Source organism: Giraffa tippelskirchi, chromosome 2, assembly GCF_054371585.1.
Source record: "Giraffa tippelskirchi isolate mGirTip1 chromosome 2, T2T-mGirTip1v1.2.pri, whole genome shotgun sequence".
Lineage (NCBI taxonomy): Eukaryota > Metazoa > Chordata > Mammalia > Artiodactyla > Giraffidae > Giraffa > Giraffa tippelskirchi.
In genome coordinates, this window is record NC_137276.1 from 53873521 (window position 1) to 53899211 (window position 25691).

At 39.4% G+C, this 25691-nt stretch overlaps 1 protein-coding gene across 17 annotated transcripts in view; it reads right to left on the reverse strand.

Moving 5' to 3' along the window:
• The window catches only part of CCSER2 (coiled-coil serine rich protein 2), a 163767-nt gene that overhangs the window by 130852 nt on the left and 7224 nt on the right, over window positions 1-25691 (reverse strand). For 4 of the 17 annotated variants that reach the window (XR_014075062.1, XM_081563290.1, XM_081563215.1 and 1 more), the window contains exon 2: window positions 24170-24220. The exons of 10 other annotated variants lie outside the window; for them this stretch is intronic. The gene's annotated coding sequence lies outside the window, so the exon portion shown is untranslated. Of the gene's footprint in view, window positions 1-24169; window positions 24225-25691 lie in introns of all 17 variants that reach the window. 3 more of the 17 variants (XR_014075057.1, XM_081563281.1, XM_081563205.1) reach the window with 1 other exon arrangement.

Below are 25691 nucleotides of genomic sequence, written 5' to 3' on the forward strand. Positions count from 1 at the left end.
GGCAAAGAATGCAGGTAATTATTAAAGAAGTTTTTGCAGAGAAACAAGAGCTTTCACTTTTTCAAATTCCTTTCATATCCATTACCCTATCATCTGAGGAACCACCTACTCAAATTCTTTTTTTAGTTTTTCAAGTAGCTTTTTAGAAGGTATGAATTAGAATGCATTTCAGGGCTTTTACATAGGCATAAATTCATTCCAGAGTCCAAGAGCAATTAACTGAACAACAATGCTGATGACTACATGCCCCTACCAGTCAGTTCTGGAAACTTGCTTTCACATTCAGATAACTACATCTTAATTTTTAAAAAGAATTTCTTTTTTTTTTTTTACCTCGTGTCACTCAGCCAAATTCCCTTCTCCCTTGTTTTTTTCTGGCTGTCATCTATGTCAAGTTGATTCAAAGACTTGATTACAGTAATTAAATAAGCAAAAATGGCATCCTCAAAAATAAAGGTTTAAAACAATACAACTTCATTCCAGCTTCTTCACGGCTTTAAGAAGCACACATCAAGCTTAACACAAAACTCCATAGTTTTTTTAAGTCAAGCTGAACTTTTTGTCCTCAAGCTACAACTTTTTCTCAGGCAGATGGGGATCAAAGCAACTTGGGATTCAAAGTCTCAAAGTGAATTTGTGGTTTAGGAACATTAAATATAGATTCTAAGTATATTAATTACTTCCTAAAACTTAAATTTAAGGAACAAAGAGAATACTAGTAGGTAAAGAAGAACTAACAGCAAGCTCCTCTGGCCAAACCACAAAAGTTCTCTCTCCAAATTTTACTATTTAGTTCAGATAAAACTCAATAACTGCATAGGGTATCCAAATGAAGGTGGGCTCTTACTTCTTATCAACAAGCCAAGAAGCATTCCTTAGACCACTCCAGGTTTATGTTCCCTTCACTGGAGACCAAGTTCTTTGAGACTACAAACTATGCCTTTCACTCATTTGTTTCCTCACTGTGGTCTTAGTGAGGAAATTAAGTGGCTGGCACATAACTGGCATTTTATAAACACAGGTTGAAAGCAAGAAAAGCATATTCCTTAACAGTGACTTTCTGAGAACTGTGTTAAGTTTTACCTCAAATCAACAATATAAACATCTATGTGTATAAACATTACACAACATGGTACAAATATAAGCTTCTATTTATAAACTCCTACTTTCCTAGGTAGAACAGGTACCCAAATTCATGACACTAGCTTTTTTCTCCACCCCTCCTCAAACCACACTTCGTTATTAAACCCAGTAAAGAAGCCAATCTCTTCCTTGATAGCTTTCTTCTTAAGAATTTATTCCAGATTGGAATCTCATTCCCTATCCATACCCATGCACACCTAACTCTGGTTTTTTCCAAGGAACCTAAAACTTTTGGCCTAAAACTTCATTTTAACAAAATAAATTACAAAAGAAATGGGATGACACAATCAGTCTTAGTCTGATTGTGCTCTTTAAATGCTGACTCTTTGTGTGTCTTAATTACAAAGTATTTGAGATAATTACTCTACAACTTTTAATGGAACTAGGATACTCATATTTTAACTTTTTTTTTTTCTTTTGCCCGCACAGCTTGTTGGATCTGAGTTCTCCAACCAGGGATCGAGCCCACATTCCCTGCAGTGGAAGTGCGGAGTCCTGACCACTGGACTAGCAGGGAACTCCTTTAACATTTTTAAAAAGTAAAAATCATCAAACTGCTGCTGCTGCTGCTGCTGCTAAGTCGCTTTAGTCATGTCCGACTCTGTGCGACCCCATAGATGGCAGCCCACCAGGCTCCTTCGTCCCTGGGATTCTCCAGGCAAGAATATTGGAGTGGGTTGCCATTTCCTTCTCCAGTGCATGAAAGTGAAAAGTGAAAGTGAAGTCGCTCAGTCGTGTCTGACTCTTCGCAACCCCACGGGCTGTAGCCTACCAGGCTCCTCCGTCCATGGGGTTTCCCAAGTAAGAGTACTGGAGTGGGGTGCCATTGCCTTCTCCATCCTCAAACTAGTTAACAGCATTTAATCAATCCCATGAGGTACTGGCACTCTGAATTTTCTTGATTTGGCAAAAATCAGAATGATTAAGGTTAGGTACAGTATTTGCATCTATAAGTTGATTATGAGGTAAGGCATAAGAACCATTGAATATAAGAGCAATCTTATTATGCTTAAGACTAACACAATTCAACTTCATCCTCTGCAGGGAAGCCCCACTTACATCACTACATACCTTCACCTCAGATTACTACAACACATGTTTATTAAGCATCAATGAAACAAGATAAGGCATATAGGTTAAGATATAGTTCCTGCCAGGAGGAGCTTACGCTCTGGCAAAGGAAGGAAAGTTTTCATCATGGCAACAACTTAGAACACATTAATTCAATCATCAAACATGTATTGAAAGCCTTTTCAAAGACTTCCCCGGTGGCTCAGGTGGTAAAGCGTCTGACTGCAATGTGGGAGACCCGGGTTCTATCCCTGGTGGTAAAGCGTCTGTCTGCAATGTGGGAGACCCGGGTTCGATCCCTGGGTAGGGAAGATCCCCTGGAGAAGGAAATGGCAACCCATTCCAGTACTCTTGCCTGGAAAATTCCATGGACATAGGAGCCTGGTGGGCTACAGTCCATGGGGTCGCAAAGAGTCGGACACAACTGAGAGACTTCACTTTCACTGAAACACTGACTACAAATCAGGCTGTGCTAGAGGCTGTAGATACAACAGACACTGCAATACAGAAAAAAGATATACAGACAAGAAAAAGGCAACAAAGTACTATAACTGCTATAGGAGAGCATACCATGGGGGCACAAAAAAAAAAGCACTTAATTGGCAGAAGGGGTTTTCACAAATGGTATAAAAGAAGTCAATGCTTGAGTTGAATCTCAAATGATACATAGTAAATAATAATAAAGACACTTAATATGAGAAGCAATACAGCCTAAGAGCATAAACAAAAGCAAAGAACCAGCATGGTACATTCAGGAAACTTATTAAACAAGGATAGTGAACAGAGTTCAAAGATGCAACAGGAAAAAAGAGAAGGTGAATGGGGAAAATACAGTCTGTGAAAGGCCTTAAATGCCATATTAAGAATCTGAACTCTACTATGGGCAGTTAGGAAGTCAAAGGGTTTTAAGCCAGAAAACAACAATGATCTGATCTGAATTTTGAAAACTGACTCTGATTTCAGTATGAAGTTTGGATCAAAGGAAGGGAGACAGAATAAAAGGTTCTAACATGAGAAAGATGGCAAGGATTGTAGCAAAAAGGTTAGGGGAAAAGGTATAAATAAAAAAGATATTAGCAATACTGAATTTTGAGAACTTTATCACAATTGTAGACACAAAATGAGAGCACAATATTTAATGAATAATTGACTGACTGATTAGGTACAGGAGATGGAAATGGATGAATAACTGATTGACTGATTAGATGTAGAGAGGAAAGGATTCAGGATTCCAGGTTTGTCTGGCTGAACAGAGGGTGGTACCTTTAATTGAGGGCAAGTATTATACATGGGGAAACAGACCATGAACTTAGCATGCCAAGCTGACTTTGAGGGACCTACAGACGGTGCTAGTGGGGGTGTTTACTAGCCATGGAAAGGAGTCTGAAATGCCAGAGCAAGGTCTGACTGAGAGAAGATGATTTGGGATTTGTGAGTATAGAGATAATTGTCAAATGTTCCACCAGAAACAGGTAACGTCACCTGGGGAAGATGTAGAAAAAGTTAAAAAAGACTGAGGGCACTGTCCAGGGTATCACCAATATTTAAGAAATGAAGAAGAAAACAACAACAACAACAAAAAGGCAGCTGAGAATGCATAATCCAAAGGAAAGAAAAGAATTGGAAGGGAATTTGAAAATGATAATAGTCAGTAGTGTCAAATTCCACAGATAAGCAAAGAAAAACTAAATACTGAAAAGAATGATCACCCCTTGGCAGTTTGCAAATTTGGTCACCTTTGCCAGAGGAGTTTCAGGGGATAAGATGAGGCACAGAAAACTAACTATAGAGATCTCAAGAGTAAATAAAAGATAAAGAAATGGAGTCAGGAAACATGACCCACTCTTTCAAAGACTAGAAAGAAAAAGGCAATAACTTGAGAGGATATAAAGGTAATAGTTTGGGTTTTTTCTTGTTTTGGACAAAGGTTCATCTAGTCAAAGCTTTGGTTTTCCCCGTAGTCACGTATGGATGTGAGAGTTGGACTATAAAGAAAGCACCAAAGAACTGATGCTTTTGAACTGTGGTGTTAGAGAAGACTCTTGAGAGTCCCTTGGACAGCAAGGAGATCAAACCAGTCCATCCGAAAAGAAATCAGTCCTGAATATTCCTTGGAAGGACTGAAGTTGAAGCTCCAATAATTTGGCCATCTGATGTGAAGAACTGATTCATTACAAAAGCTCCTGATGCTGGGAAAGATTGAAGGCAGGAGGAGAAGGGGACGACAGAGGACGACATGGTTGGATGGCATTACTGACTCAATAGACATGAGTTTGAGCAAGCTCCAGGAGTTGGTGACGGACAGCGAAGCCTGGTGTGCTGCAGTCCATGGGGTCACAAAGAGTCAGACATGACTGAGAGGTTGAACTCAACACTTGTACTTAAGTCTAAGAAGATATTTCTCACCACCTAAAGGTATCAGAGGTGGCTAAGAAATCAAGAGAAGAAAATGAAAAGCAATTCTCTATACAGGAACATGCCATAAGAGCACTGGAAGTCGAACTCTGATTCAAATGATGCAGAGAGAAATTCTAAAAGCAGTTTGGGGAAGAAATCTTAAGTAAAAGGAGAGATAATGAACTGGAAGCCAGTGAGCTTCATCATTAAAAGGAAATTAAGGAACAAATAAAGAAAAATGAAGCTATAAAATGACAACTGGGAAATTTTAAGTGAGACAAGACAGATGAAAGAAGACATGTTTTTGCCAAGAAGTAGTAGGTGAACTTCAGGGAAATCTAAAACTTATTATAGAATAAATAAAAGGCAAAGAGATGTTGGAAGAGAATACAAATACAAGTAGGTATTGATTATTAAAGGAGAAAAACAGCAAGTAGAAATTCACACTGATATAATTGAGAAATAAAAATCAAAACCGTCTGAAGGTGAAAAATAATTGTTATTTGGGGTGAATTACAAAATCTATGGGGTCGCAAAGAGTCTGACATGACTTAGTGACTGAACAACAACAGCAAAATAATACTGGAATGGACCACTGTGAGGGAAAATGCCAGCAAAGGAAGAGGGAAGTTCCAGATAACCTCAAAAGGATTTATCTGAATTCTATAATCAAGCTGCTGATGAAAGACTAAAGTAGAAAAAGATTGTAAAATGGTGACAGACTCTTCCTATGTAGTGATACCATTTGTGGGTAGTAATGGTCTTACTTGTCAGGTCAAAGAAACGAGGCATGTCACATTCAGCGGACTTAGAGCAAGAAACACGCCTGCAATGTTTTTAACACCTGAAATAGTACTATAAAATGTAATTATTTCATGTAAACATTTTTATTTTGTAAGTGTCTCATATAAGGAAAATCAATGTAGAACCTAAGATAGTTACAGCTTCAGCAGTTTTTATAAAGCTAAGGTGGATTTTTTTAAATTAATTTTGCAACATTTCAGTCATCTTTATATTAAATTTTAGAAACTATAGATTTATTGTAGTCCTAAAGCAGTTTTTTCTACTTAATCAATGCCCTTGCTACAGCTTCAACAATAAGAATAGAACAGAAAATAGCAGAAGGCATCATGCATAGTGGAAGTATTTCATGACACTATAGTTTCAGTTATGCGTGTCTGTGTGTGTATGCAGCATGTAAAATGTTCTGAACATTATATATTAAAATACACAAGGATAAATCACTCTATTGCAACGTCTTAGAAACTTTTAAAATGTAAAGACCCTACCAATAAACTTTTGCATATACATAAAACTTGGCATACTGGCTGTCAGTCATCCAGAGAATTGCTGCCCTCATTCTTCCCCTTTCCCCAGACCTGAGTAGACACTGTCACATGATGGCCAGTGTAAAGAACTATATTGGGTTGGTCAAAAAGTTCTTTACCCATTCATCTGTGGATGGACATCTAGGTTACTCCCATGTCCTAGCTACTGTAAACAGTGCTTCAATGAACACTGAGGTACATGTGTCTTTTTCAGTTTTGGTTTCCTCAAGAGTGTATGCCTAGAAGTGGTATTGCTGGGTCATATGGTAGTTTTATTCCTAGCTCCTTAAAGAATCTCCATACCGTCTTCCATAGTGGGCTGTATCAACTTACATTCCTACCAGCAGTGCAAGAGGGTTCCCTTTTCTCCACACCCTCTCCAGCATTTATTGTTTGTGGATTTTTTGATGATAGCCATTCTGATTGGTGTGAGGTAATATCTCATTGTAGTTTTTGATTTGCATTTCTCTAATAATGAGCAGTGCTGAGCATCTTTTCATGTGTTTATTAGCCATCTGTATGTCTTCTTTGGAGAAACGTCTGTTTAGGTCTTTTGCCCACTTTTTGATTGAGTTGTTTGTTTTTCTGGTATTGAGTTGCATGAGCTGCTTGTGTATTTTGGAAATTAATCCTTTGTCACTTCCCTCATTCTTTTTAAATGCCCTTAATGCTCATCTAATAAAACTTGATTCTTTTCACATATCAATTCAAAAGAATAATTTCAATCAATTTTATTTTCTGAATTTAACTACTAGTATCCAATGGTGTTATTGTCTATTATTTGGGGTTGTACAAACATAAAATAATGTTTTATAAGAAAACAGCTTTCCAAGTATTCAAATAAACATCTTGAAGTTTGGACATTACTATAATTCAATTCTAAAGACGTTTCTCTGTAAAAACAAAGTATGGATTTATTTTTAAGTCTACTTTTAAATATGTTAGTTATATAAGTAAGATTTTTCTCAGAAAAAAAGCTTTCTAAACTTTAGTTATAATTACCACTTAATTATTAGTTTTAACTGAAAGTAATATCAAAATAGTATTCTATTTCAGCAAAGTAGGAATTATAGTACTGACAGAAAAAAGTCAAATAATGTACCAGCAGTCTGTCTTGGTACCTTCAAGAAATAATTTAGACAGGAAAGAATACCCACCAATCTCTCAGTCATTCAAACTATCTCAGGTCTCTAAGCCAATTTAATACATTACTGCAGAAAAATTAAAATGTGTTTAAATCTCAAGAAAATAAATGTTGGGCCTTAGTTTACTTTAGCAATTTCAGTTGATGAGCTCAAAAGGGTTAACAATGTGATAAAGCCACACAACAGGTAATCTTAGACTGCACTAACAGAAATACACTACGTAAATCAGGCGAGTTAATGCAGACTATTAACTCTAACTCAGCAAGCTGGCTTCCTGGGCTGCTTATTGTAGCTGGCAGAGTGGAAGGACGTGAGCTCATCTTCTCCTGTAGGAACTAAAAAATTACAACTCACTGCTGAATAACCGTCAACAAGAGAACGTTGGATCCCACCAAAAAAGATACCCCATGTCCAAGGGCAAAGGAAAAGCCCCAGCAAGATGGTAGGAGGGGTGAAATCACATTTAGAATCAAACCCCATATCCGCCAGAGACATTCGGAGGGCTCAAACAAACCTTGTGTGCACCAGGACCCAGAGACCCCACAGAGACTGAGACAGAACTGTGTTTGAGTGTCTCCTGCAGAGGTATAGGTCAGCAGTGGAATGCCACAGGGGCAGGGGCTCTGGGTGCAGCAGACCTGGATATGGCATAAGCCCTCTTGAAGGAGGTCGCCGTTAACCCCACCATAGAGCCACCAGAACTTACACAGGACTAAGGAAACAGACTCTTGGAGGGCACAAACAAAACCTTGTGTGCATCAGGACCCGGGAGAAAGGAGCAGTGACCCCACAAGAGACTGCTCTAGACTTGCCCATGAGTGTCCAGGAGTCTCCGGTGGAGGTGTGGGTTGGCAGTGGCCTGCTGCGGGGTCAGAGGTACTGAGGGCAGCAGTGCGTGCATGGGACCTTTTGAAGGAGGTCACCATTATCTTCATTACCTCCACCATAGTTTGGCCTCAGGTCAAACAACAAGGAGGGAACACAGCCACGCCCATCAATGGAAAACTGGATTAAAGATTTACTGAGCATGGCCCTGCCCATCAGAACAAGACCCAGTTTCCCCCTCAGTCAGTCTCTCTCATCAAAACTTCCATAAGCCTCTAACCCTTCTCCACCAGAGGGCAGAAAGAATGGAACCCACAATTACAGAAAACTAACCAAACTGATCACATGGACCACAGCCTCATGCAACTCAATGAAACTATGAGCCATGCCGTGTAGGGCCACTCAGGACGGACAGGTCATGGTGGAGAGTTCTGACAAAACATGGTCCACTGGAGAAGGGAATGACAAACCACTTCAGTATCTTGCATTGAGAACCCCATGAAAGCATGAAACAGCAAAAAGATAGGACACTGAAAGATGAACTCCCCAGGTTGATAGGTGCCCAATATGCTACTGGAGATCAGTGGAGAAATAACTCCAGAAAGAATGGAGGAGAAGGAGCCAAGGCAAAAACAACACCCAGTTGTAGATGTGACTGGTGATGGAAGTAAAGTCTGATGCTGTAAAGCAATATTGCATAGGAACCTGGAATGTTAGGTCCATGAATCAACGCAAATTGAAAGTGGTCAAACAGTAAAGAGCGAGAGTGAATGTCAACATTTTAGGAATCAGTAAACTAAAATGGACTGGAATGGGTGAATTTAACACAGATGACCATTATATCTACTACTGTGGGCAGGAATCCCTTAGAAGAAATGGAATAGCCATTGTAGTCAACAAGACTCTGAAATGCAGTACTTGGATGCAATCTCAAAAATGACGAATGATCTCTGTCCATTCCCAAGGCAAACCGTTCAATATCACAGTAATCCACGTCTATGTCCTGACCAGTAATGCTGAAAAAGCTAAAGTTGAACGGTTCTATGAAGCCCTACAAGACCTTCTAGGACTAACACCCCAAAAAGATGTCCTTTTCATTATAGGGGACTGGAATGCAAAAGTATGTAGTCAAGAAACACCTGGAATAACTGGCAAATTTGGCCTTGGAGTACAGGATGAAGCAGGGCAAAGGCAAACACAGTTTTGCCAAGAGAACACATTGGTCATAGCAAACACCCTCTTCCAACAACACAAAAGAAGACTCTATAATGGACATCACCAGATGGTCAATACCGAAATCAGTCTTTGCAGCCAAAGATGGAGAAGCTCTATACAGTCAGCAAATACAAGACCAGGAACTGACTGTGGCTCCGGACCATGAACCCCTTATTGACAAATTCAGACTTACATTGAACAAAGTAGGGAAAACCACTAGACCATTCAGGTATGAACTAAATCAAATCCCATACAATTATACAGTGGAAGTGACAAATAAATTCAAGGGATTAGATCTGATAGAGTGCCTGAAGAACTATGGGCAGAGGTTCATGATATTGTGCATGAGGCAGTGACCAAGACCATCTCCAAGAAAAAGAAATGCAAAAAGGCAAAATGGCTGTCTGAGGAGAACTTACAAATAGCTGAGAAAAGAAGAGAAGCTAAAGGAAAAAGAGAAAAGGAAAGATTGAATCCATCCATTTGAATGCAGAGTTCCAAAGAATAGCACAGAAAGATAAGAAAGGATTCCTCAGTGATCACTGCAAAGAAATAGAGGAAAACAATAGAATGGGAAAGACTAGAGATATCTTCATGAAAATTAGACATACCAAAGGAACATTTCATGCAAAGATGGGCACAATAAATGACAGAAATGGTATCGACCTAACAGAAGCAGAAGATATTAAGAAGAGGTGGCAAGAATACACAGAAGAACTGTACAAAAAAAGATATTCAGGACTCAGATAATCACAATGGTATGACCACTCATCTAGAGCCAGACAACCTGGAATGTGAAGTCAAGTGGGCCTTAGGGAGCACCACTACGAACAAAGCTAGTGGAGGTGATGGAATTCCAGTTGAGCTATTTCAAATCCTAAAGATAATGCTGTGAAAGTGCTGCACTCAATATGCCAGCAAAGTTGGAAAACTCAAGGCCACAGGACTGGAAAAGGTCAGTTTTCATTCCAATCACAAAAAAAGGCAATGCCAAAGAATGCTCAAACTACCACACAATTGCACTCATCTCACATGCTAGTAAAATAATGCTCAAAATTCTCCAAGGCAGGCTTCAACAGTACGTGAACCGTGAACTTGCAGATGTTCAAGGTGGATTTAGAACAGGCAGAGGAACCAGAGATCAAATTGCCATAATATGCTAAATCATCGAAAAAGCAAGAGAGTTCCAGAAAAACATCTACTTCTGCTTTATTGACTACGCCAAAGTCTTTGACTGTGTAAATCACAACAAACTATGGAATATTCTTCAAGACATGGAAATATCAGACCATCTGACCTGCCTCCTGAGAAATCTGTATGCTGGTTAAGAAGCAACAGTTAGAACTGGACATGGAACAACAGACTGGTTCCAAATCAGGAAAGGAGTATGTTAAGGCTGCACATTGTCACTCTACTTATTTAACTTATATGCAGAGTACATCATGCGAAATGCCAGGCTGGATAAAGCACAACCTGGAATCAAGATTGCTGGGAGAAATACCAATAACCGCATATATTCAGATGGCACTACTCTAATGGCAGAAAGCGAAGAAGAACTAAAAAGCCTCTTAAAGAGGAGAGTGAAAAAGTTGGCTTAAAACTCAACATTCAGAAAACTAAGATCATGGCATCCAATCCCATCACTTCATGGCAAATAGATGGGGAAACAATGGAAATAGTGAGAGACTATATCTGGGGGGGCTCCAAAATCACTGCAGATGGTGACTGCAGCCATGAAATTAAAAGACGCTTGCTCTTGGAAGAAAAGCTATGACCAACCTAGACAGCATAATACAAAGCAGAGACATTACTTTGCCAACAAAGGCCCATCTAGTCAAATCTATGGTTTTTCCAGTAGTCATGTATGGATATAAAGAAAGCTGAGCGCCAAAGAATTGATGTTTTTGAACTGTGGTGTTAGAGAAGACTCTTGAGAGTCCCTTGGACTGCAAGGAGATCCAACCAGTCAATCCTAAAGAAAATCAGTCCTGAATGTTCATTGGAAGAACTGATGCTGAAGCTGATACTCCAATACTTTGGGCACCTGATACGAAGAACTGACTCACTAGAAAAGACCCTGATGCTGGGAAAGACTGAAGGCAGGAGGAGAAGGGGACAACAAAGGATGAGGTGGTTGGATGGCATCACTGCCTCGATAGACATGAGTTTGAGTAAGCTCCAAGAGTTGATGACAGAGAAACCTGGCATGCTGCAGTCACTGGGGTTGCAAAGAGTTGACATGACTGAGCAACTGAACTGAATTAACTCTAATTAGAATGACATTATGAACAGTACATTCTATCATTTTTGATTAAACTATTACTATTAACTCTTCCTTAAAAACATCTTCCTGTAATTCTACTACCCTAACAAAACTTTTCTCACTACTTCATTTCCCTTTTCAATTACATCTATATGCCAAAGTCAGCTATGATAAATATCTAAAAACAATTTAATATTCTACTCTTTAAATATTATTTTATAAATATTCCCCATATCTATAGTTACAGTTATTATTTTAATGGCTACAATATACTATACCGAATTTATATACTATAAATTATTTTACCACAAATTACTGATTGCAGGAATGAAATTAAAAGATGCTTACTCCTTGGAAGGAAAGTTATGACCAAGCTAGACAGCATATTAAAAAGCAGAGACATTACTTTGCCAACAAAAGTCCATCTAGTCAGTTCAGTTCAGTTCAGTCGCTCAGTCGTGTCCGATTCTTTGCGACCCCATGAATCACAGCACACCAGGCCTCCCTGTCCATCACCAACTCCCAGAGTCTACCCAAACCCATGTCCATCGAGTCGGTGATGCCATCCAACCATCTCATCCTCTGCCGTTCCCTTCTCCTCCTGCCCCCAAACCTTCCCAGCATTAGGGTCTTTTCCAATGAGTCAACCCTTCCCATGAGGTGGCCAAAGTATTGGGAGTTTCAGCTTCAACATCAGTCCTTCCAATGAACACCCAAGACTGATCTCCTTTAGGATGGACTGGTTGGATCTCCTTGCAGTCCAAGGGACTTTCAAGAGTCTTCTCCAACACCACAGTTCAAAAGCATCAATTCTGCGGGGCTCAGCTTTCTTCACCGTCCAACTCTCACATCCATACATGACCACTGAAAAAACCATAGCCTTGACTAGACAGACCTTTGTTGGCAAAGTAATGTCTCTGCTTTTAAATAATGTCTCCGCTTTTAAATATGCTCTCTAGGTTGGTCATAACCTTCCTTCCAAGGAGTAAGCGTCTTTTAATTTCATGGCTGCAATCACCATCTGCAGTGATTTTGGAGCCCCCCCAAAAAAAGTCTGACACTGTTTCCACTGTTTCCCCATCTATTTCCCATGAAGTGATGGGACCAGATGCCATGATCTTAGTTTTCTGAATGTTGAGCTTTAAGCCAACTTTTTCACTCTCCTCTTTCACTTTCATCAAGAGGCTCTTTAGTTCTTCTTCACTTTCTGCCATAAGGGTGGTGTTATCTGCTTATCTGAGGTTATTGATATTTCTCCCAGCAATCTTGATTCCAGCTTGTGCTTCTTCCAGCCCAGCGTTTCTCATGATGTACTCTGCATATAAGTTAAAAAAGCAGGGTGACAATATACAGCCTTGACGGACTCCTTTTCCTATTTGGAACCAGTCTGTTGTTCCATGTCCAGTTCTAACTGTTGCTTTGTGACCTGCATACAGGTTTCTCGAGAGACAGGTCAGATGGTCTGGTATTCCCATCTCTTTCAGAATTTTCCACAGTTTATTGTGATCCACACAGTCAAAGGCTTTGGCATAGTCAATAAAGCAGAAATAGATGTTTTTCTGGAACTCTCTTGCTTTTTTGATTATCCAGCGGATGTTGGCAATTTGATCTCTGGTTCCTCTGCCTTTTCTAAAACCAGCTTGAACATCTGGAAGTTCACGGTTCACATATTGCTGAAGCCTGGCTTGGAGAATTTTGAGCATTACTTTACTAGCGATCAATGCAAAGAAATAGAGGAAAACAATAGAATGGGAAAGACTAGAGATCTCTTCAAGAAAATTAGAGATACCAAGGGAACATTTCATGAAAAAATGGGCTCGATAAAGGACAGAAATGGTATGGACCTAACAGAAGCAGAAGATATTAAGAAGAGGTGGCAAGAATACACAGAAGAACTGTACAAAAAAGATCTTCACGACCCAGATAATCACGATGGTGTGATCACTCACCTACAGCCAGACATCCTGGAACGTGAGGTCAAGTGGGCCTTAGAAAGCATCACTACGAACAAAGCTAGTGGAGGTGATGGAATTCCAGTTGAGCTATTTCAAATCCTCAAAGATGATGCTGTGAAAGTGCTGCACTCGATATGCCAGCAAATCTGGAAAACTCAGCAGTGGCCACAGGACTGGAAAAGGTCAGTTTTCATTCCAATCCCAAAGAAAGGCAATGCCAAAGAATACTCAAACTATTGTCTAGTCAAGGCTATGGTTTTTCCAGTAGTCATGTATGGATGTGAGAGTTGGACTATAAAGAATGCTGAGCACCAAAGAATTGATGCTTTTTAACTGTGGTGTTGGAGAAGACTCTTGCGAGTCCCTTGGACTGCAAGGAGATCCATCAATCCATCCTAAAGGAGATCAATCCTGGGTGTTCATTGGAAGGACTGTTGTTGAAGCTGAAACTCCAATACTTTGGCCACCAGATGCAAAGAGCTGACTCAATGGAAAAGACCCTGATGCTGGGAAAGATTCAGGGCAGGAGGAGAAGGGGATGACAGAGGATGAGATGGCTGGATGGCATCACCAACTCGATGGACATGGGTTTGGGTGGACTCAGGGAGTTGGTGATGGACAGGGAGGCCTGGCGTGCTGTGGTTTATGGGGTCCCAAAGAGTCAGATATGACTGAGCGACTGAACTTAACTGAACTGTACCAATTATGAGTATCTTTATCTTTCAATAAGCCACTTTTATTTAGAGGTATCTGGTGTAAGGGTGAAGAACCATGTCAAGATGAAAAACAAAGCATTTACAAATGTTTTAGCCTAGCAAAACCAAGAGAATGTATTATTACAGTTGTCAAGTAGTTTAAGCCAAAAAGAGACAGAACTAAGTTCAGTGGATGGAAATAACAGAAAGGTAGTTTTTAGTCCAAAATAATGAAAACTTCAAACTCTCAGAATTTACTCAACAAGTTAATGCATCCAAAAACAAGACACATAATCATTTGCCAGAGATAGTGTAGACTCTTACACTGAGTGGGCAGTAGAACTAGAAAACCTCCCAGGTTTCCTTTTACTAGAGTATTCAAATATTTATTAATGACTTGCTAAGATCCTAGCAATATACTAAGTGCTAGGTATACAAAAGTTGACAGAACAGACATGACTCTTAAAGGTTTTTGCAATTACTCTGGTGTAGGAAACAGAGAAAAAGACAAAAAAATACAAGTAAACAATTATGAATCCTAAATCCTATGAAGGAAAACAGGGAAATGCTATAGGAGAAAAGAGCAGACTGGGCATCAAGGAAAGCATCTTAGAGGGATAATATTTAAGTTATTACCTAAAAGGAGCTAGCAGTGGGGTGCAATGAAAAGCCAATCAAGGTTATAAGCAAGAGTGACACGATCCAATTTTCATTTCTAAAAGATTATTCCGGCTGTTACGTGGAGAATGAATTGTAAGAGAGAAAAGATGGAAGCAGGAAAATCAGTTTAGAAGCTAGGCAGGAAGGATTCAGATGAGAAATATGGAGAGGCAGGGTGAAGTAGATGGACAGAAAGGAGTTCAAGGTGACTGGGGAGATAGGAGCCACAGCATTTGGTGATAGATTAAATGGAACAACTTATGGTTGTTCTAATCGTGCTGCCATTTTCTGAGATGGAAAGACTGGGGGAAAGACAGACGCAGAATAAAAGGGGAGTCCAACGTAAGTCTCCATGATTTCCTTTAGACCTTTAATAGACAACTGCTACCAAAAATCTCTCAAGATTCATTCTTGCCCTTTAAAAGGCAGTCTGTGGAAGGGGGTTAAAGCTATAAAAGAGATTCAGTCAATTTTTTTAAAATTGGAATACAAATGGTAGATTAAATTATTGTGTCAATGTAAAACTTAGTGAAGTAGTTTGTATTCACTATTCTTGCCCACTCCAGTATTCTTGCCTGGAGAAGCCCATGGACAGAGGACCCTGCTGGGTTACAGTCCATGGTGTCGCACAGTCTGACATGACTGAAGCGACTTAGCACGTACACATCGTGACATGTGCAACTTACTCCCAAATGCTTGGCACATGTGGGCACGTGCAAGAACACACACACATATACAGACATATGTATACATACACGTATTTATGTACATATGTAAGAGAGCAAATGATAAGCAAATGACATAAAATATTAGCAACAGATGAACCTGGATAAACACTACTCAATCTCTGTATTACTCTCATTCTTGTAACTTTTCTGAGTATGAAATAATTTACAAATTTAAAAGAAAAAAATGTTTTAAGCAGGCAGCCCTAAATTTCTCTTATTCATGCTAAATGATCAACCCATCTCACATGCATTTCCCCTCAACAAGCCAACTTGTCTCTTCTACTACCCAGAGCAGTGTCCCCACCAGGGAGACAAGAAGCGTACACAACAGCTCTACAAAGAGATGGCATGAGAAGAGGTGAAGGACTAGAACAGGTTTTTTGCAATTTGCAACCTCACATCAAGTACAATATCTATACTTCTGCTCTCTGGAATGTTCTGTGCCTTATGTTCTGATCTATATCACACTACTAGATGACAGCTCTGTGCTTCTGTATTTTCTCTTCTCATGTAACATAAACAATAAACCTCACTGTAGAATTAGCATGTTCATGTGATCTCTACCTGGATTAAGTGTTCCTCCTAAACACTCCCATACCTCTCTGAGTATAGCAAGTATCACACTATTTTATCTTTAAAATTATGTCTACACATGTTCTACTTTCTCTACTAGACTGGAAGGTCCTTGAAAACAAGGACCACAACATATTTCAATAATTTTCATTCTTACAGATGTAGAAAAAACAGTAAAAGCTACTGAGTGAAGAAATGAAACTTACTGAAGAATATAAATATGTTATGACTACAATTCTAGTAAAAGGGTGTTTGGGGTTTGTTTGTTTCTTTTTTTACCTTGGACATAGCAATATGTAGGAAAGAGTCTTACTCTAATTCCATAGCAAAAGAGACATAACAACTAGGGGTTGCTGATAAAGAAGTGAAAATACTAATATCACTATGAACAATCCCCAAATCATGTTTAAAGACACAAACAATTGATAATTTCATAAACTATGACTGAAAAAAGTTAAAGGTTGAAGTCTGAGTATCAACCACACCTTAAAATCAAAGTACATTTATATTTAACCTATACTGGCAACTGGTCAATCCAACGCATGGAGCACTTCAGTAACAAGAAAATACATGTCATAAGATTCCAGACAGAACTTGTTCTCTGTTATGAAAGAACGTTTAAGTAAAATTATGTCAGATAAGAAGAGTCAACTTAGTAAACAAATTAAAAACTAATCATTTTACTGTGGAAGGTAGTTTTTCAAATGCTACAATTAAACTTGGCAGACACAACACAATTAAATGAAAATACACGAACATAAAGGGCATAAAGTACCTCAAAAAAAAACACAACTAAAAACAGGAATACATCTTTACCCAAAATGTCTATAAAGTAATATTTCAAAAGGTCTCACTATCACATGTTAAAATACCAAATGCCTGAAGGATACTTCTAGGCTTGTAAAATTAACAAAACTTAGGTGAGTCCCTAGTAGGGCTTGATCCTCTTTTAGTACTTAGAAAATCCAATAATAATAATAATAATAATAATAATACAGCACAACACTGTCAGTTATTCATTCTAACTTCTCTGGGATTAGCTCTTTTTCTATTTCATACCTGGTACTGCTTAGGTCTATGTACACTAAGTTGCTTCAGTTGTGTCTGACTCTGTGACCCTATGGCCTGTAGCCTACCAGGCTTCTCCGTCTACGAGTTTCTCCAGGCAAGACTACTGGCGTGGGTTGTCATTTCCTCCTCCAAGGGATCTTCCTGACCCAGGAATCAAACTCATGTCTCTTATGTCTCCTGCACTGGCAGGCAGGTTCTTTACCACTAGCACCACCTGGGAAGCCCCACTACACTTAGAGGTCTACTTGTGGTCTATGCCATTCTTCTTCTCCACTCATGAGAGTCTCCTGACAGCAGGCACATTATCCCAGTGAGCTGCCCAGAGTCACTGCTCTGAACTCATCCAGACTTGCCCAAATGCTCCAGCCCCACTGAGGAAAAGGAGGCAACCTAGCTCAGTCATTAGTTCCTTGGCAATGACAAGTACTGGCTTCTAACCACCTTCTCTGCACTCTCTTATGAGTAGGAGAATACAGTGCTTCCTACTCAGCTGGGTACTCTATGATGGCTGTCTGTTCTCCTCGTTTCCTTTAGATCTCTCCAACTCACGGAATACAACGTGCATGTCAATTTGTAATAATTCTCAACTCCATCCCGTCTTCTCCAACACTACCTCATTTCCTAATTTAGAATCTTACCATCTCTAGCCAGTATTCCAGCATAATTTTTCTTAATTCCCTACCTTCAGTTTCTTCCCCTTCATTTCATCCTTATAGCTTTCCCAGAGTTGATATTCAAAATCACAAATCTGATCATTTTCCTCTTCAACTCAAACTCTCTGAGTGGCCCTCCAAACAACAAATGCTTTAAAATGGTACTAACAACAGCAGGTGACATCTACTGAGGACTTGTATCCCAGGTACCCACAATACCTCATTTAAACCTCACAACTATCCTACAATGTAGATATTGTCATTATTCTCATTTTTAAATTTAAGCAAAATGAAACTGGAGAAATCACACTAACTATCCATCGACACACAGACACTAAGAAAATGCAACTAAACATAACACAGGGAGCTCAGCTTGGTGCTCTGAGACGACGTAGGGGGTGAGGTGGAAGGAGGGGCTGGGAGGAGGCTCAGGAAGGAAGGGGATACATGTATACCTCTGGCTGATTCACACTGCTGTACAGCAGAATCCAATACAACATTGTAGAGCAATTATCCTCTAACTAAAAATAAAAATTTTTTAAATATGCAGTGAAGACTACAAAAACCTTCAAAATCTGGCTTTCATTCCCTTGCAGCAGCTTTCTCTCATCACTGCACAATAAACCCTGTCTTCCATTTATACCAAACCACCCAAGGATCTGTGACCATACCATGATCTTTCAGGACTTCTTCTCAGTCTTGGGACTGCACTACCCACCTTGGCTCAAAATGTCCACTCATTCACCTTCGTTCACCTTCGTCCACCTTACGGACTCTCTCTCAAGACTTTTTACCCTTCTTTCTTACCTCCTCCTCAAGGGTGCTCCCTAGGCAGAACACTATAAGCCAAAATGATACACACAAACCACTCTAAATGTCAAAATGCTACATAACAGATGCTCAAATAGATTTTCCAACATAATTTCCAAATGAGAATCTACTACCAGCCTCACAAACCCTAAATTTATCCAAAAAGTAAATAAAGATCAACAATGCGGCAACAGCAAAGGCTAATAAAAATACATTTAATATTTTTGCAAAATATTCACCAACATGTAAAATTCAATTATTTTGAAATATGTACTAAAGCATCCAGAATATAAAGGATTCAAGTTTTAAAATACTTTCTTCTGCAAATGTGGAATTCTTTAAATGGTACAAGCAAGACAAATTCCACAAAATTTTACAAAATCTGTTAGCAAATCAAGAAAAAGTTCAGGAAACTAAAGAGCTCTTCTATGGCTATATCTGGGTTCAGAAAATGATGATTCAATACTAAACAACTTGTGCTTGTGAATCATATTAAAGTATGCAGAGGTATAGTGATTATGTTACCCTATCTGTAGCATCAGCATATTAGGACAGCATCTTCCAGGAACATGCAACAATGATATCAGGAGTCTCTTCTGGGTATTAACTGACAGTTAAACAGCGTCTATTCCAAGTACTACTCAAATATATTAGCTTACAATTCTCCACACTAAAGCTCCTATTTTCATTTATTCACAGCCTCAAGATCTTCCTAAACTCAATTGTTCTCTAACTGGCATTTGGACACAGAGCAGCAAGTATTACTTTTAAACTTTTAATCTCTTTTTCTACCTCATTAAGAAAATGTCCTATAAGGTTATATCTGGCACTTATCCATGTATCTTTTCTTACTTTTTCCCATTAATCCTTACAGATTATATTATTAACACTTAAGCAAATTTCTTGTAAAAAGTATAAACTATTTCTTAACAATGTCACCCTAACAGAGGTATTTAGAAAATAGACCTTTAATGGGTACACAACGTTTAGTCCTTGGTTCAAGTGCTATTCTAGGATGGCAGATTCAAAATTATTTTGCCTTTGACATTCCTGCTGGATACAACTAACATGCATTTCCTGTAGAATATCCAGGACACAAGGAGAAGAATCACTTTCAAAGGGGCTTTTTACAATGGTCTACTGGGGATATTAGGGCCTGGCCCAAAGAAACAGTAAGGAGAATGCAGAATGAAAAGCTCCATCAGCAGAACTTGATAGCCAAAGGAAAATGAACAGAAGTCAAGATGATTCTCAGGAATGACTGGCAACATCACTAGCCAAGTCACGAAATGAAGTAAATACATGAGTCCAGAGAAGTCCATGTACAAATTTTTGATGTTTTAAGTTTCAGATTTTCTGCTGAACAATCAGGTGGACATTCTAAACAGCAAACTTAAGGACTGGAGTGCTCAAGAGAGAAACTAGAGTGAATAAATGAACACATATGAGATAACAAAAAATAATGCATGTTCAAGAAAGCATAACAATGAAGAAAAAAAGAGGTCAGGCTGAAACCTTAGAAAACATGAACATTAAGGGACAGCAGTTCGTAATGACAGCTGAGAAAGAAGAGGTAAGAAAGAGAAACAGGAAAGAGTGGTATCATGGAAGCCAAGAAAAAGAGGGTGTCAAGAATACGGGCATGATCAGCTAAACGGTTCACACAGGATTTAACAATTAGTAATTATGTCCAAGGATAGATGCAATCTCAATAAGTAAAAGGAGCAAGAGAAGAAAAAAAAATATTGTTAGGAGGAGGAAACAAAAAAGGAAGAGTGCAAAGTGTATTTGGAACAGAATGTGGGAGAGTTTTGTTGGAATGAAAGGTTCATGTAGCAGAAGACAAGAAAGGAAGTCTGGGCCAAAGATTTTGCATTCCAGATTTTATTCTATTTTAGATTTTATTCTGTGAGAAAAAAGAAAGACAAGTAGCTTTCTTTTTTTTCTTTTTGAAACAACTAGCCTGGTGACAACATTCATCATGAACTGGAATGACAAGAGAGTTACAAGCTACTAAGCAGTCTTAAAATTATCTAAACGTTAATAATAAGGGCCTGAAAGATGCTGGCAGTAGACAAAATAAGAATTAAAGAGATACATGAAAGAGAAATATTCTCTAATCCCAGGGTGCCCTAGATATTCCACTATTACTAAATTATCATACCCATCACATTGCATCGTAATCATTTGTGGACTGGGACCCTCTCTTATTAGGCCTCTCACAATTAGAACAAAACAGGAACATAGGAAGAGGACAAAAAAAATTTGTTGAATTACAAAAGAACTCAGTAATGACAAGATATAGAAGGAAGACTCAAAGTTACCACAGAGAAACCTAAGTGACTACAAGATGGTACTACAGAAAGCACTAGTGGAAAAGTCAAGATAAAGTTTAGGGAATGAGTTTAAGATATGGTTAGGATGAGAGGTGTCTAAGGACCATATTCAAACAGAAACATCAAAAAGAAAAATGGGAAACCACAGGGGCTAAGCGTGCCAACCCTCCATGCAGCTGAAAATCAAGTACAACTTACAGTCAGCCTTCCCTATACTTGGTCCCTCTGTATCCGCAGATGTCACTAACCAAGATGGTACAGTACTATAGTATCTACTTTTGAAAAAATTCCACACATAAGTGGACATGCAGTTCAAACCTCTATTGTTCAGCTACATTCAGATATTCAGACAAAAAGAGAAATTTGAGCTACGTAATGAAATCATCAACAAATCTTATTATTTGCTCATAAGAACAAATATTTAACAAAATGTCAATTTCCTAAGACACGATGAGGGTGAGTCTTTGGCTTTAAGAATGCTATCTGAATTGTTTATTTGCATATCCTGTAGAAATTAAACAGATGTCCAATCCCAAAGAAAGGCAATGCCAAAGAATGCTCAAACTACTGCACAACTGCACTCATCTCACACGCTAGTAAAATAATGCTCAAAATTCTCCAAGCCAGGCTTCAGCAATACATGAACCATGAACTTCCAGATGTTCAAGCTGGTTTTAGAAAAGGCAGAGGAACCAGAGATCAAATTGCCAACATCTGCTGGATCATCAAAAAAGCAAGAGAGTTCCAGAAAAACATCTATTTCTGCTTTATTGACTATGCCAAAGCCTTTGACTGTGTGGATCACAATAAACTGTGGAACATTCTTCAAGACATGGGAATATCAGACCACCTGACCTGCCTCTTGAGAAACCTGTATGCAGGTCAGGAAGCAAGGTAGACCTGGACATGGAACAACAGACTGGTTCCAAATAGGAAAAGGAGTACGTCAAGGCTGTATATTGTCACTCTGCTTATTTAACTTACATGCAGAGTACATCATGAGAAACGCTGGGCTGGAAGAAGCACAAGCTGGAATCAAGATTGCCAGGAGAAATATCAATAACCTCAGATATGCAGATGACACCACCTTTATGGCAGAAAGTGAAGAAGAACTACAGAGCCTCTTGATGAAGGTGAAGGAGGAGAGTGAAAAAGTTGGCTTAAAGCTCAACATTCAGAAAACTAACATCATGGCATCTGGTCCCATCACTTCATGGCAAATAGATGGGGAAACAGTGGAAGCAGTGGCTGACTTTATTTTGGGGGGCTCCAAAGTCACTGCAGATGGTGACTGCAGCCATGAAATTAAAAACGCTTACTCCTTGGAAGGAAGTTATGACCAACCTAGACAGCATATTAAAAAGCAGAGACATTATTTTGTCAACAAAGGTCCGTCTAGTCAAGGCTATGGTTTTTCCAGTAGTCATGTGCAGATGAGAGAGTTGGACTATAAAGAAAGCTGAGCACCAAAGAATTGATGCTTTTGAACTGTGGTGTTGGAGAAGACTCTTGAGAGTCCCTTGGACTACAAGGAGATCCAACCAGTCCATCCTAAAGGAGATCAGTCCTGGGTGTTCATTGGAAGGACTGATGTTGAAGCTGAAACTCCAATACTTTGGCCACCTGATGCAAAGAGCTGACTCATTTGAAAAAACCCTGATGCTGGGAAAGATTGAGGGCGGGAGGAAAAGGGGACGACAGAGGATGAGATGGTTGGATGGCATCCCCGACTCAATCAACATGAGTGTGGGTGAACTCCAGGAGTTAGTGATGGACAGGGAGGCCTGGCATGCTGTGGTTCATGGGGTCGCAAAGAGTTGGACACGACCGAGCGACTGAACTGAAAATGAAAAGCCCAACCAAATAGGTCAATCTAAACTGGGTTAATACTGAATAATTACTTGCTTTATTCAATCATTCATTCAACAAAAATTTATTGAGGGACTATCAGTTTGCATTAGAACAAAGGAGACCAGGCAAAAAGCAAACAAAATAACATACAGCAAATACTACAACAAAATAACTGCAAAATGTAAAGGAACACAGGTAACAGAACAGAGAAGATAATGGAGGATGGGGAGAGAAGACATGATAAAAATAGACCTAGAAGCCATCCTGGAAAAGGAGATGTCTATGGTGAGCTTTTCAAAAGATGAAGTCACTTAACAAGATAGAGCTAAGAAGTTGAACCGTATTCTGGAAAAATAAGAAATAACATGTGCAAAAGCATGGACATATCAGAGTTTCTCATCTTCATGGAACCATGACCAAGGTGAGGGCCACAGCTCATGAAGGACTTTCTGTACACTGATAAGGAATCTGACCCTTACCCTGTAGTCCAGGGGTAAGGAACCTCCATGTGCACCAGAATCCCCTAAGGAGCACTCTAAATCCCTAAAGCAGAGTGCGAGTACAGGCAGGAGACGGGAAAACAGAAAAACACAGGGAAGAGCCACAGAAGACTTTTAAGCAATAACAAAACTTGTTTCAGAAATCCAAGTCAGTAGCATGGATCAGTGGCTAAGGAAAGAAAATGTGGAAGAAAACTAAAGAAGATTAAGAAACGACTGCAATAATGCTCCAGCACTAAATATTGACAACTACTTACTCGAACATAAGTGAGCCACAGAAAGAGGCACATAAAGTGCTGTAACTGTAATAAGGGCTTTCAACATGAGTTTCAGAACTCATCTCAGATAACTCAATAATCAGAAACAATTACAGTAAAAGTGCAACCAAAAACGTTAGAAAAAAAAGAAGAAAGAGTGGCCACTGAGTTTTCCCCTTCAAAGTATTTGGTTATACTTTGAAAGGTTTTTATTACTTAAAAAAAATTTAAGGTACTTCATAATAAAACTACAAGAGCAGACAGAGAAAACAAAACCAAAATTCAGAACCTACCACATGGCTAAGGGCTTCCTTGGTGGCTCAGACGATAAAGAATCTACCTGCAATGCAGGAGACTTTGGTTTGATTCCTGGATTGGGAAGATCCCCCTGGAGAAGGGAATAGCAACCCACTCCAGTATTCTTGCCTGGAAAATTCCACGGACAGAGGAGTCTGCTGAGTTACAGTCCATGGAGTTGCAACGAGTAAGACATGACTGAGCAACTAACACACAAACCACATGGCTAGCACTGTGCAAAACTACTGAGAATGATAATTAGTAACAATTACCAAAGAAAAACTGGTCAAAATAACAACAATCAAAAAAAAAAAAACTTAACAGATTCCTAACAACTCATTAATAATTTTGCTACCAACATATAAAAATTACAGTTTTGAACTGAAGAAAACTCACCAAACTGGAGGGAAGATATGCTCTTTTACATCTCTCTCCAGGAGCCACTGTCTTCCTTTGGGAAAAAATAGGTCAATACATAAAGACACATACAGGATAATGATAGACCTTAAGGTCACAGATTAGGATAAAATTGATGTGTGTGTATGTGTGTGTGTGCGCACGCGCACACACATGCGTGCACACCTCCTCAGTCTTCAGTCTTGTCTGACTCTTTGTGATCCATTCTCCTTTTTTAACTCTAGCACTAACTCTCCCTCTCCAGGTCCCTCTCTCTCCAACAGCATTACAGGACCCCAAGGCAAAGTCTCTTGACTTCTCCCGTGGAGAAGTCTCTCACTCCCTAGATTATCTCAATCAGTTTTAATAGTATTAAATATTACCTCTATGCCAATGACAGGAAACTTATATCCCGAGCCACTTCTCTGACCTGAACTGCAGACTCATGTATACCTAGCTGTCTAGACAGTATCTCCATTTGGACTGCTAACAAATCCAAAACTGAACTCATTATTACTTACCCCTAAAACCTGCTTCTCCTGCAGTTTTCCTCGTGCCAGTAAACGGCAATGCCATTCTTTCAGGTTTTCAGGTCAAAACCTACAACCCACATCCAATCCACCACCAAATTCTGTTGGCTCTACCTTCAAAATGTACTATACACAGAACATGCGCACTTCTCCCAACCCTGCCTAAAATCACGATCATCTCCCATCAGGGGTTATTGCAGGAGCCTGCTGAATTATCTGATTATGCCCCGCCTTTGACATTCTCTACACAGCAGTTGAAGAGGTCTATTTAAAACAAGTCAAAATCAGCCAAAAGCTTCCCACTTTCAGGGTAAAAACTGAAAAGTTCTATGGCCTACAATGTCATATATGATCTATTTCGCACTCCCACCGCCATCCCTTCGGCCCCTCCCCCACCTCTCTGATCTCATCTTCCACCTTCATGTCATTTCCCTCAATGCCTCCAATGATCTACTTGTGGTGGTTGTTCAGTCGCTAAGTTGTGTCTGACTCTTTGCGACCCCAGGCATCCCTGTCCCTCACCACAGTACGAAAAAAAGAAAAGGATCTACTTACAACTCCTCAAATAGGACAAGCTTGCTTCAGACAAAAGACTGCACTCTTATTTCATCTTCCTCAAATTCTCTCCCCTAATAGCAGCACGAATTAATCACAACCTCACTTCTTCCACATCTCTGTTCACCACTCATCACTGCAGCCTCCTCTAGCCACCTTATATAAAACAGAAGCATCCCCCCAGCATGTTCTTTCCACCTTATTTTGCTTTGCTTTTTTCCACAGCAATGTAGTAGCTGATGGGCTCCCTGATGGCTCAGTGGTAAAGAATCCACCTGCCAATGCAGGAGTCTCGGGTTCGACCCCTACGTCAGGAAGATCCCCTGGAGACGGAAAAGGCAACCCACTCCAGCATTCTTGTCTAGAAAATCCCATCCACAGAGGAGCTTGGCAGGCTATAGTTCATGGGGGTCAAAAAAAAGAGTCAAATATGACTT